Raw genomic sequence first — 12,465 nt, forward strand, 5'->3', positions numbered from 1 at the left:
CTAGTAAATGAGTATAAATTATAAATTTGTAAATTAATAACAAATCAAATTCTTAATAAGAATCAATAAATAAGTACTAAACACTTTTCCACAACGAAGGGTGGGTGAACTTGTGCCACTTGCTCAATAGTTTAAGAACTTTATTTCTCTAAGTGCATTGTGCTGCTCAGAGAGGTCGCAAGCTCTGAGCACGACCTATCCCAAAGCTTTTGGCTCGGATGGCGTCCACACGCCTCGCCTTCCACTGCGCAGTGTTGGGTCTGCGCGAGATTGGCGCCAGCACGTGCCACGCCGCAGTCCAGCTGTTGGCTGGCGAACCCACCTTGCCCCCTGACCCTGCCCAATGCAGCCACCCGCCCCGCCACCCACTTGCCATTCAAATCAGATCCGAGCTGTGGGTTGACTTCTGACCATTGATGGCGCACGCAGGCGGGTCAAAATGGGGACCCCTCAGCGATGTGCTGCTGCGGTCGAATGCACTCGGGCATGGGCCCCGTATGGACGAGGCAGGTGAAGGTGGAGCTGGAGATGGAGCTGCGCTAGGAACTGGGCGAACGAGGTCCGAGCACGAGTATCTCCAACTCCAGCCGGCCTCGGCCCATCACCGAAGTCTTCTTTATTGACTTTAGCCTTCCAATTGGGTTTTTAGGTCAGCCTTCAGCCAGCACGAGAACACACACACACACCACACACACACACCCATCGATTGGATGCAGTCAGCAGCTCTCCTTAGAGCTTGGACACACGAAATCAGCCATCCAGCGATGCATACTTACTGGCCAACTGCAGCTGACACTTGTGGGATGTCACTGCGAATCGATTGGAGCAGATAAGCCAGCTGAAATTCACTTTCACTATGCCTAATTACCTAATTCATTTTAGCTAGTTTAGTCTGTGTTCGCAGCAAAGGTGGGAATGTAGTGCAAGTGGTCAGCGGATTTTTCATAAGGAAAACATCAGCTGCCTGGCACTAGTTTAATTAGCTAAGGTATAACAAATTCTATATATATATATAATTGGGTTACTAAATGTAATGTGCTGAAATGAAACAAGCTGTGAAGATATTCTTAACTATATATTATTCATATGAAACAAGCTCTGCGCAAACACTAATCTCACTAATTTTTGTTCACTTAAACAATTCAAAGTTTATGTAAACAATAATATTATTTTAAATGATCGGATGATATTAGCTTGAACCTCCTGAGATGACCAACCATGAAGGATGAAATAGAAATAGAATAGATGCCAGGATTACCATCTAATATGTGTGCCGTGCAGCTTCCCTGGGCTTATTTATTGTGCGGCTGTGAATCATCGGTTGAATGGGTTGTCAACTGGAGGAGAGGATGGCGATGCAGTCGAGGACTTGACGCATTTTGTGTGCAAAACGTTTCGAGCTTATTGTTCCAAATTCGATGCCTCGGGCCGGGGCACTCGAGACCCGTTCTCATCGGGCATAATTCGTTGGATCCATTGGATCATCACAAAAGAAAAGCGATGTCATCGGCGAAAATGCAGCAGAGCTTTCCGAGCCACCGGATGGGATAGTGGAAAGGGGGTATGGCTTCTAAACAATGTCGACCAATTTCCAAAACAATGTCAGCGTGCGCAATTTTAATGATTGCAGATATTTTAATGCGGCATCAAGTTATTGTTCTCATGCTGATGCTGAGCACTGCGGATAATAATGGGGCACTCAATTGATTTTTACTTTTCTCATTAATTATATGGTTTCTAAAAAAACTGGTAAAGTTTCTAGAGATCGCATACAATATATTTTTTCAATTTATTATATTCTCATACTAAACAACAAAAACTTGTACAGATTGCAATCATTTTCTTACTGTTTCTAAAGTATTTCAAATGTATTGGTATCTGAATCTGGTAACTGCAGCGTCAGCAATGGGTGGTCGAATCGCAATGTACAAAATATCCGTGGAATTGGTTCAACCAGCACAAGATGCCTCATTGGGTGGATGTGGATGGCTGGATGGTTAGCTGTGTGTAAGTGTTTTTTGCACTGTGAAACTGCAAAATGATTGATTGACTCTTAGCATCAGTATTATTAGCATTTTTGGGTTCGGGTCTCTGTTTTGCCTGCGCTTCTGGCTAATTAACAGACCTGACCAACTTCGATTTGGTTTTGGTTTTGCTGTTGGCCTGGTTCATTCAACTCTGGCACTGATGGGCCAGGTCACTAATTGAAGCTGAGGAGGAATTACTAGATAATTTTAATGTGTTACGGTAGCTCAGCATTAGCAGCAGCTTGGTCCAACTCAATTTTCACTTCGCATCTTGTGTCTTGGCTTCAAAGAAATTTTCGACAGGTTATTGAGCTTACGTTTTTAATGATTTCTTTGCAGTTAAAGCAAACCCCGTTAAATCAATGTTTAAGTCCTAGTTAATCGTTTGAAATAAATCTAAAATGATGCTCTTAGGCAAATATGCAACGTACGCATTTCACAGAGATGAAGTTTGGAAACATGCTTGTGAATTTCTAATTCCTATGACAGTTTGTGAATTTAATATTTGGCCATAATTATTTTGAAGGAATCATTTTAAATATAACCTAAGTACTAATGTTCGATACCTAGCCTACGTAAAACTAACAAATACATACCCATAATATATTAAACCGAAATTTACATAGCATCCTAATTTACATCTCGTTTCGGATGGATAAAACCGGCAGCAGTAATGTGAAATTTCGAAAACCACGTCTTCAGAGACTGCGTAATACGTATTCAAGTCGGTTTTATGAGTTATGCCCTCTAAGCTCGGAGGCAACTGTACCTTGTGCAATGCGATCGCCGCCATTTTGGATTTTCGATTTGGAGAGTCGGGTAATAGAGCCAACGACACTTAATCCGTAGACTGCGATGGCCGACCAACTTATATTCCATGCATATAAAGCACACACCATCGAATACTACTCACTCATACACAGCAAAGTACCCATTTATCCAGACGCTTTCCAACTTATTTTACATAATAACCTAGGTTGTACCCACACGAATACCAATACACCACGCTGACCAGTACTAATACTCTTATAAGCCTTTATTTGCGTGTTTTTGTTGGCTATAAAATGGTTTTTTTTTTTCTTTATCATAATTAAATTCATGGTTCGTGTATCATCTTCAAAAAAAACCAAGCCGATGGAAACACTCTCTCGATCTTTCTCTCGCTCTTTCGGGTCTTAATTCGTGCGCCGCAAGGTGAGTTGAGCGGTACAAATAAACGAATGTACATATGTACAGTCATATTTACCTTGATCATTTCTATTGTCCACACACGTTCGATAGAAAAGGAGGGCAACAATGTGGATAAAAGAGACGGAAGGTCGCGTGTATGTAGGCAGGCTAAGATTGCTGGGGCTCAAATGAACGGAATGCTACTAAATTACAGATGGTGGTAACCACTAGATAGTTTAGCTCTATAAATTATGAATACTTAAAAGAAAGGAAAAGGATATTGCTTGGGATCTTATGAATTTTTAGGTTTAAGAATTTAAATGGCAGTATCTTGAAGGTTTTCTTTCAAAAAGCGTTCTTTTAGCTCAATAAATACAAATACTTATAGCATATGTTTGTTTTACAGGGTGTTTACCAAACCGAAACCATAATACAGTGCTAGTTTAAGTTGATGACTTTAATTATGCTGCCGTTGGCTCTACAAATTCCATCCAATCTAAGGCTGTGGGGTAAACTCAAGCAAAACGAAAGCGCCACCCATCCGAAGATGGCTCTCGATCCCCGTCTCACTCACACCTTCTGCTGCTCGATGTCTTGCCTCCCCCTACATTTTTCACGTACACGCATTTCTTTTGATAATTTCATAATCATGTTTCTATTTTTCACATTGATAACTCAGCCAGAGATCACCGGAACTGAGAGCTTTATGGGACGCAGCTTCGAGTGTCAATAACTCATCGCTGACATCGAATGCTGGTCGCCAACGCAACTGCTCCACCCCCCACTCCCCCACTCCCTCATCCGTTGGGGAAACTCCAGGAAAACCCGCTTGAAATTGCTGCACGAGCTGCAAGATAAATGAAATGTCATTTGCCTCGTGTGCAAGAGATCGGCGTCTTCATTCCATGGCTGATATATCCCCCTATTAGGCATTGGAGTACCCAACTTGGATGACTCCATTTGAAGGCAGAGCAGAGGAATCTGTGATGAAAAATAAGTAGATACTGAATAATTATTGATCACTTATATCACTGTTAACAAGGAAAACTTTAAGGCAGAGAAATTAGATAGTTTTGTATTTATTTGTAGAGAAAACTCTTTTGATATTGAAATATTTAAAGCTATTTTATTTGGTAATTGTATTGTATTTTTTCTCGACCTAAATTGAAATGAGCAATGGACCAACACAGAGGCACCACTAAAATAATATAAAAATCACAGAAATGTCATAAACAGCATCCATTAAAAGCAACCTGAAAATGCTGATTCTTTTTATTAAAAATAAACTTGAACCACCCAAGAATTCAACTGTTGTTGTTCATATTAGTTTCATTTTTTCAAAGCAATTTTTGTTCGACCATTGAAATGCGTACGAGATTTTTAAGACAGATCGTGGCATTAAAATATATGTACATGCTTTTCTATATATATATGAGCACAGACATATATTAAGCGCATACATCCGAATATTTTAATTAGAGTATAGATAAAAAATAACAACAACAATGGAAAAAAAAGAGACGAGCAGAGAAGAAGTGGGCGAGCGGGGGGCTGACAGGGGCGGAGGCAGCAACAAATATTAACAATAATTATACCCAAAATATCAAGACGACACCTATTCCATATAAATTTTAGGTTTCCACAATTTTTTTCCTTCACTCTCGATAAAAATAACATTCCACACGTACACACACAACTAGAGGGGATGCGGTGGGGCGGTGGAGAAACAGATTTGGGAAGTGAATTTTGGACAGTACCTACACACCACCACCCATCCTAACCCCTGGAAGAGGGGAAGGGGGTGTGGCAGCGGTGCTTGTGGGTAAAAATAAATACAAATGTCGCCGGCATCAATAAGATATAAATTAAAAGCGTACTACAATCCCAATGTTAATTAGAGAAGCACGAGAAGCGAAGAGAATGCAGCGGAGGTGGGGCCAAACATAAAACTAAGGTGGAGCGAAGTGGAGCGAAGAATGAGAAATTCTCCCCGCTACACTGAGAATATTACAAAATAATATACATGAGATAAAGTAGTGGAATCAAGAAGTACATTTTGAGATCATTAAATGAAAGAATGGTTAGCTATATATAACTTATAAACAAGATATATTATGAGTAGTTAGCAATTATACCAGAAGAATTCTTCAAAAGTGGACAATTTTCTAGATTCTTTCTTATAGTGCAAGATTATATAGCCATTGCGTTTGGGTATGGAACTTTCCTCCGCCCAACCAATTTCATACCTCGCTCCAATGGAAGCGCTTGACGTGCTGTCGTGTATCTATTAGATACATTAGCTGCCGCATGCCGCCAACTTGCGCTCCCTTCTTGGGAAGCTGTAGCTGCATCTACAGATCGTTGCATCCGAAACTTTGTGCATCTGTTGGGATCGTTTGGTGATGTTTGGTGGTGCGGCGACAATTTCGTTGTTCTGCCATTTGGACTGTTTTTACACGTAAATTTATTTTGTTTTTGTCGACTTTAATAAAGTTGCATCTGCCGTGGGGTGGCACCTCATAGCTTTAGCGTCTGCCGAAGTGGGAGGAAAACTTTATTTATTCCAGCCTCAGGCAGCTTAATGACTTCCTGCAGGGGCGAGAAATCGGAGGAGGGCAAGATTAAGGTGCGGTTCCAGTTCTCCACGGAACTGTCTTCCTTTTTTTGAATTATTATTCCACTATAAAGCTCCGCATATCTAAGGAAAGTATGGTTAGGTAAAATACATCATAATAAGTGTATTTATGTATCTTTAGCCTTATTGTTAAATTGCACTATTATTTGACAAATATTTAAATTCATTCGTTTAGACATCCGTTTTATATCCGTTTAGTAATTTGCACATTTGAACGTTTTTCCTTGGCTGCGTCATTTTAATTACAATTTCAAATGAGGTCAAATGATTTATTGAAATCCGTCTCACAGCTACAGTGCATTCCAATGACTAAAGTAATGCTTGCTTTAAGTCAATTTGTTTGTTATTTGGACCAAATGTTTGTAAGTAAAGTTAAAGTATATTTTAATTCGAACATTAAGGTTAGTTGATTTTTATATTTATTTATGAACTTAAACTTACATTTTACAATTCCTTTTTAAACTGCGAAATAACTTAATTCGATTAAATGCGACTTTATTTATGGAAACTATAATTTATCAGAGAGCGCACATTTTATCGCACTTAACACCCAATGAATCAAAAACTCGGGCTGCTCTCTTCTACCCAAAAACTTTTGGCCAAGAAAGCGCTGGCAATTCTGCAATTCAATTGGTCGGCCGTCCGTCTTTCTTTCTTCTCGTGCTCTCTGCAGTCTTCACCTTGCCACTTTGCCCGGTTGGAAAAGTAAACACAATCTGATTGTATGGCTTAGATAATAGCCCCCTTGTGCGTCAGTGTGTGTGTGTGTGTGTCTGCGAGTGTGTTGGCCAGTTGGAGGAGGATGGGGCTAAAAAAAACGACTGAGAAACCACCGACGCGCTGCATGCAACATGTTCGCCGTCGAACGTCAAACGTAGAGCATCGAACGTCGAGCATCGAACGTCGAACTTCGAACATCGAACGCGGAGCCGACGAAGAGTGCGTCGGATTTTACTTACCGCTTACGAAAACAGGAATTCTTATTACGCGCAGTACAATTTCAGAAATCAGACGGGCAGCAAGTGTCGTGGTTCAAGTGCGGCTAATTTGGCTTATTTGTGATTTTCAGTGTTTTGATGGCTTAGTAAACTATCAGAACGTCAGAGACAACTGAATTTGAACTTCTCAACTAAATAAACAGAAATCATAAAACATAACTAAAGAAAACAAAGAACTACAAAATAAAATATAAATAAATTTAAACAGAAAAACTATTAAAATACATATAAACCCGAATTGGATCGTATAAACTTGGTGCTGTTAACTGTTTTCAAAATAAATCCAAGAAACTTCCGTTCCTAGTGCGAAACTATAAACAACAAGAACTGCAGCGGCGACGCGTCGGCAAATTGGCATAAATAAATAAAATCAGCGCCGTTTTTTTCTGCTGCCGCTGTTCTTTTTTTACAACCCGATTTTTATGAATGAATGCAGCTAACAGGCAGAAAAAAAACCGCAACAAAAGAGCGAGATAGCGCGAGTCGCGTGCACAGGAGCGAAATCGCTGAAGAAAAGGGGACAGTGGGGGCGGTGGTAAAAAAAAAAGCGGACAGGTTGTACCGTTCGATTGCCGCCCACTTTTTGTTGTTATTATTTTTCGGTCTGCTTTTCCGCTTTTTCCTCCTAGGCGACACACGCTCATGCTTGTCACTTTGTTGCTTTTGCTTTTCGCCTGTCAGCGGCTGTCACAAATCCACAAACACACAGGCACACAAACACTCGCACACACACGCAGCAATTGTTGTCGTTGCAAAATTAATAACGGAAGTTGTGCATTTTATTAATAAAAACGAAATTCACACAGAACCAGATTCACAATCGCAATCAGAATCAGAGAAAAAAACCAGAACACGAAACTCGCTGCGAAAAAGAGCGCACGAAACAAAAAACAAAAACAACAAAAATCGCAAGTGCAGCGCGACGGCTTCTTCGTCTTCTTCTTCTTCTTGTGGCGTTTTTCTTCTACTTCGTTTCGTTTGTTTTCCGCTTCTCGGAAAACCCAGGAAAATGCTCTCTGTTTTGCCAGCGATTCTCATTCATTTTGTTCTTATTGTGATTGCAGTTGTGCAGTGTTGAAAAATCAAACTAAATTCAAAATCGGCTTTAAAGAAAACAAATTCATAAAGGGCAATACCCAAAGAAAATAACCCTCAGTGTTTCAAAAGTGTTCAAATTTTACAATTGTGGCATCACACCAACAAATTCAGCAATCATCGTGAATTTTTCAAAAGAAAATACAAAAATCAACAGTGCAAACGGTAAGTTTTAAAACTGATTCTTGGAAATATTTTTGGATCTGCTTGGATAGCAACTTTTTAATGGGGAATTTGATCATTTAAGTCTATAGAAGGTTAGTTTCAACGCTTGTTTTCTAAGAGTTTATTATTTTTAAATTAATTATCAATAATCTTCTGGCATCGAAACCAAACAAACGAGAATCAAATCGTTTAAACTGTTTAATCAGATCACACTAAAATCGCAGTAAAATAGAACTTTCTCGCTTCCCTAGACTTGTTTAACTTTATATGCCATGCGTTTCAGTCTCGGATTTTGTTTTACATAAATTGAATTAGGTTAACAAATGTTTAATGACCGCGATCTTTGTTTGCGATCTCTCTCAGTGATCGTAAACCGAAGTTAATGGCTTACAAAATCGGGCTCACAAAAGGCTTCAGCATTTGGAATTGTCTTTAAACTAGCTGGACAAAATGTGTGAATCTACAAAAATGATGTATCTTTTGGTGTTACACGCTTTCTTGATTGGTCTGCGGCCCTTGAAGACAGACCCGAATAGTTGGTGTCCTCTTGCGATTTGATAAATGAATCTTGCAACTTAGGGAAAACGTTTTCGGTGGAATTTTCGTGTGCAGTAATTGCCAACTTTTTGGAGGCAGTTGTGCTATGGGTAGTGTGTGGTATGGCCAATAATGGTAATAGCAGCTAATGAACCTGACTCCCGGCTGGATTTTTGGATTTCGTCTCGGAGTCGGGGGTCTGCGATACCCGACACCATCGCGTAAGTGTAGATTCCTCGCCTGGGCGAGTGTTGTTTTTATTTTTCACCGGCCCGTTGAAAACAAACACAAATACGTTGATGTGGAAACCCGGGGATGCTGGGAAACAAAAGGGTCAGGGGGGCGAACAATTAACGCGTCGCTGTAATTACAGCAAATGGTTAAAAAAAAGGGGTTTGGGAACAACTAACCAGAAAAAGACACAAAGAGAGGGAGAAATAGAAAATATTAATAATCAATAGCCCGCTAAAAGGCATCGATGGAGTCGGTCGAGTTGGTCGCGATGGTTGAGGCAATTTTATCGGTCATTGAACGGCCAAAAGAAGCCAATACCAGAAAGAGATTTACAAGCCGAAAACGCAAATCGTCGGGCTTGGAAATTATGCCAAAAACTCGGACTCTAGGCGCAGCAAGAAGCGATCGGTTTTTGGTTAATTACCCGGCCAAATCTCCGTTAACCTCCGGCGAAGAAACTTCGATGGGCTTTTCGGGGGGCTGAGCAGTTAATTACATAAAAACAAGTGATTTGCGTGTGCGCTGCTGCTTTTGCTGCTGCCCACCGGCATCGATTCTCCAGCTCCGTTTCTTAGATTTCTTGTGTTGGGTAATTTTCAACTCGCCAACTTTCGGCCCGGCTAATTAGCGGAGAAAATCTGCGGCACAGGCCGAAAACCCATTTTTAGGTTGAACACTTGCGAGTTTGGTAAATGTCCAAGAACAGGTGACCTTTGACTTTAGTTTGAGGCCCTAAAGCGTGATTAAGTAAGCAAGAGTCAATTTAGAATTCAAAAAAGTCATTACATATTCAAATGTTCGCTTAAAGTTGCTTTTTCTAATTCCATAATTACTATTTCAAAACTTATCGCATAGCTTAACAATTTTGCTTACAGAGTTTGAGAGCTATTTTCATTACTTCAGCTCTGTAATTGTATTCTGTGTAATAACCTTTTGCTCTTAGCTTAGATTGTATGAAAAGTGCAGAATAAAAGTACATTTTGGCCGTCATCTTCCCTCTAAAATGCTGCTTTATTTCATTATGTCTCAAATCATTCTTCAGCCTCGGTTCTCACTTTTTTCCTGCCCAGCTTCCGAATGACCTTTGGTTGGCGCCGTCTTCTCCGCATCCTTTCGCCCCACAATCCATATAATTTATCATAAAAAATAAAAGTTTTTTGGCTTTTTACGGACCCTTTCATGGGGTTTCTGCCCCCCTGCGGTCAGATGAAAAAAAAAGTGGAAGGATGCTGGACAATCGGCGCCGTGACTGCGTTCTAGATAAATAAGCATTCTTAATTATCCCTTTGCCTCCTTCTCCGGGGTGGCAAAAATGTTATAAACAATGGAAACCGCGCACTTAATGCGTTTTCTGTTTTCCAGAAGAAGAAAAAAACGAACGCGGCTGCGGCAAGTATTTTTCTTCATATTATTCATTATTTTGTGGCCAAAAAGAAGAAAATGTTTTTATTGCCTGCGAAAAAGGGTATAAAATGCTCAGTCGCCATTAGCCAAGGACCCGCAACCAAAACGACAACAATTCCAATCAAATGTGAAGGAGCAGGGCATAAAAAAGGAGATTTCCAAGTGGCCCAAAGGCCGAGATACTCAATGATGGGTGCAGAATTGGGGGTGAGAGGGCCAAAAAAGAAATGCCGTCGGTAGATGAGATTTGGATTTCTGGCCCATGACAGGCCAGTGACTTTTCACTTTTTCGCATGTGAGCAAATGTGTAATTGAAGTTCCGCTCGAGAATAAAGAAGTGAAGCGGGCCAAGAAACAAAGGAATGTGGAGAAAGGACTCTAAGGACCTGGCCAAGCCATTCGATTCCAACGTTCGCCTTTCTCACTCGCCGACGGCGGCGCCTTGGGCCAAAAGTATCGCGATTGCCGCATGAGTTGGCACAAAATCACAAAAATCAGTAAATCGCTCACAAAGTGCACGAAAAGTGCAGCGAAAATGAAAATGATGTGGCACTTTCTCAATGCTACCTGCCATGTAAATCATCAAACAAAAAAGATCCTTCGAAAATATTATTGCAGGAGCAAGGGACTTAGGGGGAATATATGTGCATAGCTGCATCACATCGATTTGAAGAAATATTCTCGTCAAAATATTTGCACTTCTTCTGCGAGAACTCCTAACGACACCAATTGAGAACGTAAGCCAACGTAAACATTTGAAGTTTGAAGCTGCCGTCACAGTGGACAGTCGATAAAGGGTACAAACAGGCTTTCCTTTTAATTACCTATGAAAAAAAGCCTAAAGATACAGTATTATATCATATACTTATACTTAGTATATCATATATAAGGTTCGATACTTTAGGATTCGATTGATTTTAAATATTCGTACTGATTCATAATCCTTAAGGACTCGTAACGTAATGCAACCCTGTACTGTTAGACGTAACAGAACGTAACTAACTGGACAGTTGCAGTTTGGGTTATTTTACCTTCTTGTTTCGGCCCAACCCACGACCTAAAAAAGAAAAACGATTTCTATATGTTGGCGACTTTAACTGTGTGCTGTCCGTGTGTTTAGTATTATCAAATGCAATTTTCTAACGCAGTCGCACTTTCAACGATGACGGCAGCGACGTCTACGGCAGCAGCGACTGCGACTGAGGCCCCCAAAAGCAGCAACAAAGGCCCCCCAACAATTGCAGTTTTAAGTGAAAATAAAATGCATGACAACAGCAGTGGAAAAGCAGCAGCAAAAGCAACAACAATGCATGCCTAAAACCTAATAAAAATTCAAATTAACATTTGAAAGAGCGAGGCGGCAAATAGAGCGAGTGTGCAATAGATAGATGAAGGAGAGCAGTGCATCGAGCGACAGAGACAGGACGATGGGAAAGAGAGCGAGATAGACAGACAGAGACAGCGACGCAACCGAAAAAGCTTATGAAATTCTATTAATTTTTGAACAAAACGGAATGTAATCCCTGCGAATGACCCATCGCCACCCTGTCCAGCCACTCCCACATTTCTAATCGCCCATCCGCTCGACTAACCGATACCGATGCAAGCCGAAAGTTTCCGATTCAGATTCCGATTCTGAATCCCGATGATGCAGTGCCCAAAAATTGTTTGTTGTTTTTCCCTATTTTGTTGCACTTTGTTTTTCTACTCCTTTTCGCTCTTGTCGCTGACGCTGTTCTTGTTCCTGTTGTTGTTGTTTTGGCTGTGCAGATTGCAGACACTCGCATAATAATGCAATTTGCCATCTGCCATGGAACGACGTTCCGTCCGATTCGAATATTCGACGTCACGCGCCAAAAAGACTGCGACGTTGTTGCTTTTGCTGTTGTTGCTGTCGTCGTCTGGCCTCTGGTTGTCTGTTTATCTGTCTGTCTCACTCCCCCTTTGGAGCCCTGCTCCCTCGCACACACAACCAACACACAGATACTATAAGATATAAATTCACAGTGGTCACTGGCGAATTGCAGTAAAATATTGTTTAAAAAAAGCTTTTTTAAACTGAAATAGAAGATCATGAACCTCAATTTACTTTGTTGTAGCGGATGCATAATACTTGACCTTATTGAATTTAAAAAAGGAGGTAACAATACGATTTCAATTTATACAGAGTATTTAATCAATATCGTTTCATTATTTTTTT

General features: G+C 40.5%; 1 protein-coding gene and 1 long non-coding RNA gene across 4 annotated transcripts in view; one reads left to right on the plus strand and one right to left on the minus strand.

Moving 5' to 3' along the window:
• Nucleotides 1-1,792: 1,792 nt before the first annotated feature.
• LOC116803626 lies at nt 1,793-6,533 on the minus strand. Its single transcript, XR_004363697.1, has 3 exons — nt 6,274-6,533; nt 5,444-5,895; nt 1,793-4,178 (listed from the first exon to the last, which is right to left on the minus strand). It is a non-coding gene; the product is annotated as an uncharacterized LOC116803626 (long non-coding RNA).
• A 289-nt stretch (nt 6,534-6,822) lies between these two features.
• LOC6612137 (protein abrupt) overlaps nt 6,823-12,465 on the plus strand; it is a 46,079-nt gene continuing 40,436 nt past the window's right edge. For all 3 annotated transcript variants that reach the window (XM_032714027.1, XM_002036618.2, XM_032714028.1), the window contains exons 1-2: nt 6,823-6,868; nt 7,895-8,090. The gene's annotated coding sequence lies outside the window, so the exon portion shown is untranslated. The remainder of the gene's footprint in view (nt 6,869-7,894; nt 8,091-12,465) is intronic.

Source organism: Drosophila sechellia, chromosome 2L, assembly GCF_004382195.2.
Source record: "Drosophila sechellia strain sech25 chromosome 2L, ASM438219v1, whole genome shotgun sequence".
Classification (NCBI taxonomy): domain Eukaryota; kingdom Metazoa; phylum Arthropoda; class Insecta; order Diptera; family Drosophilidae; genus Drosophila; species Drosophila sechellia.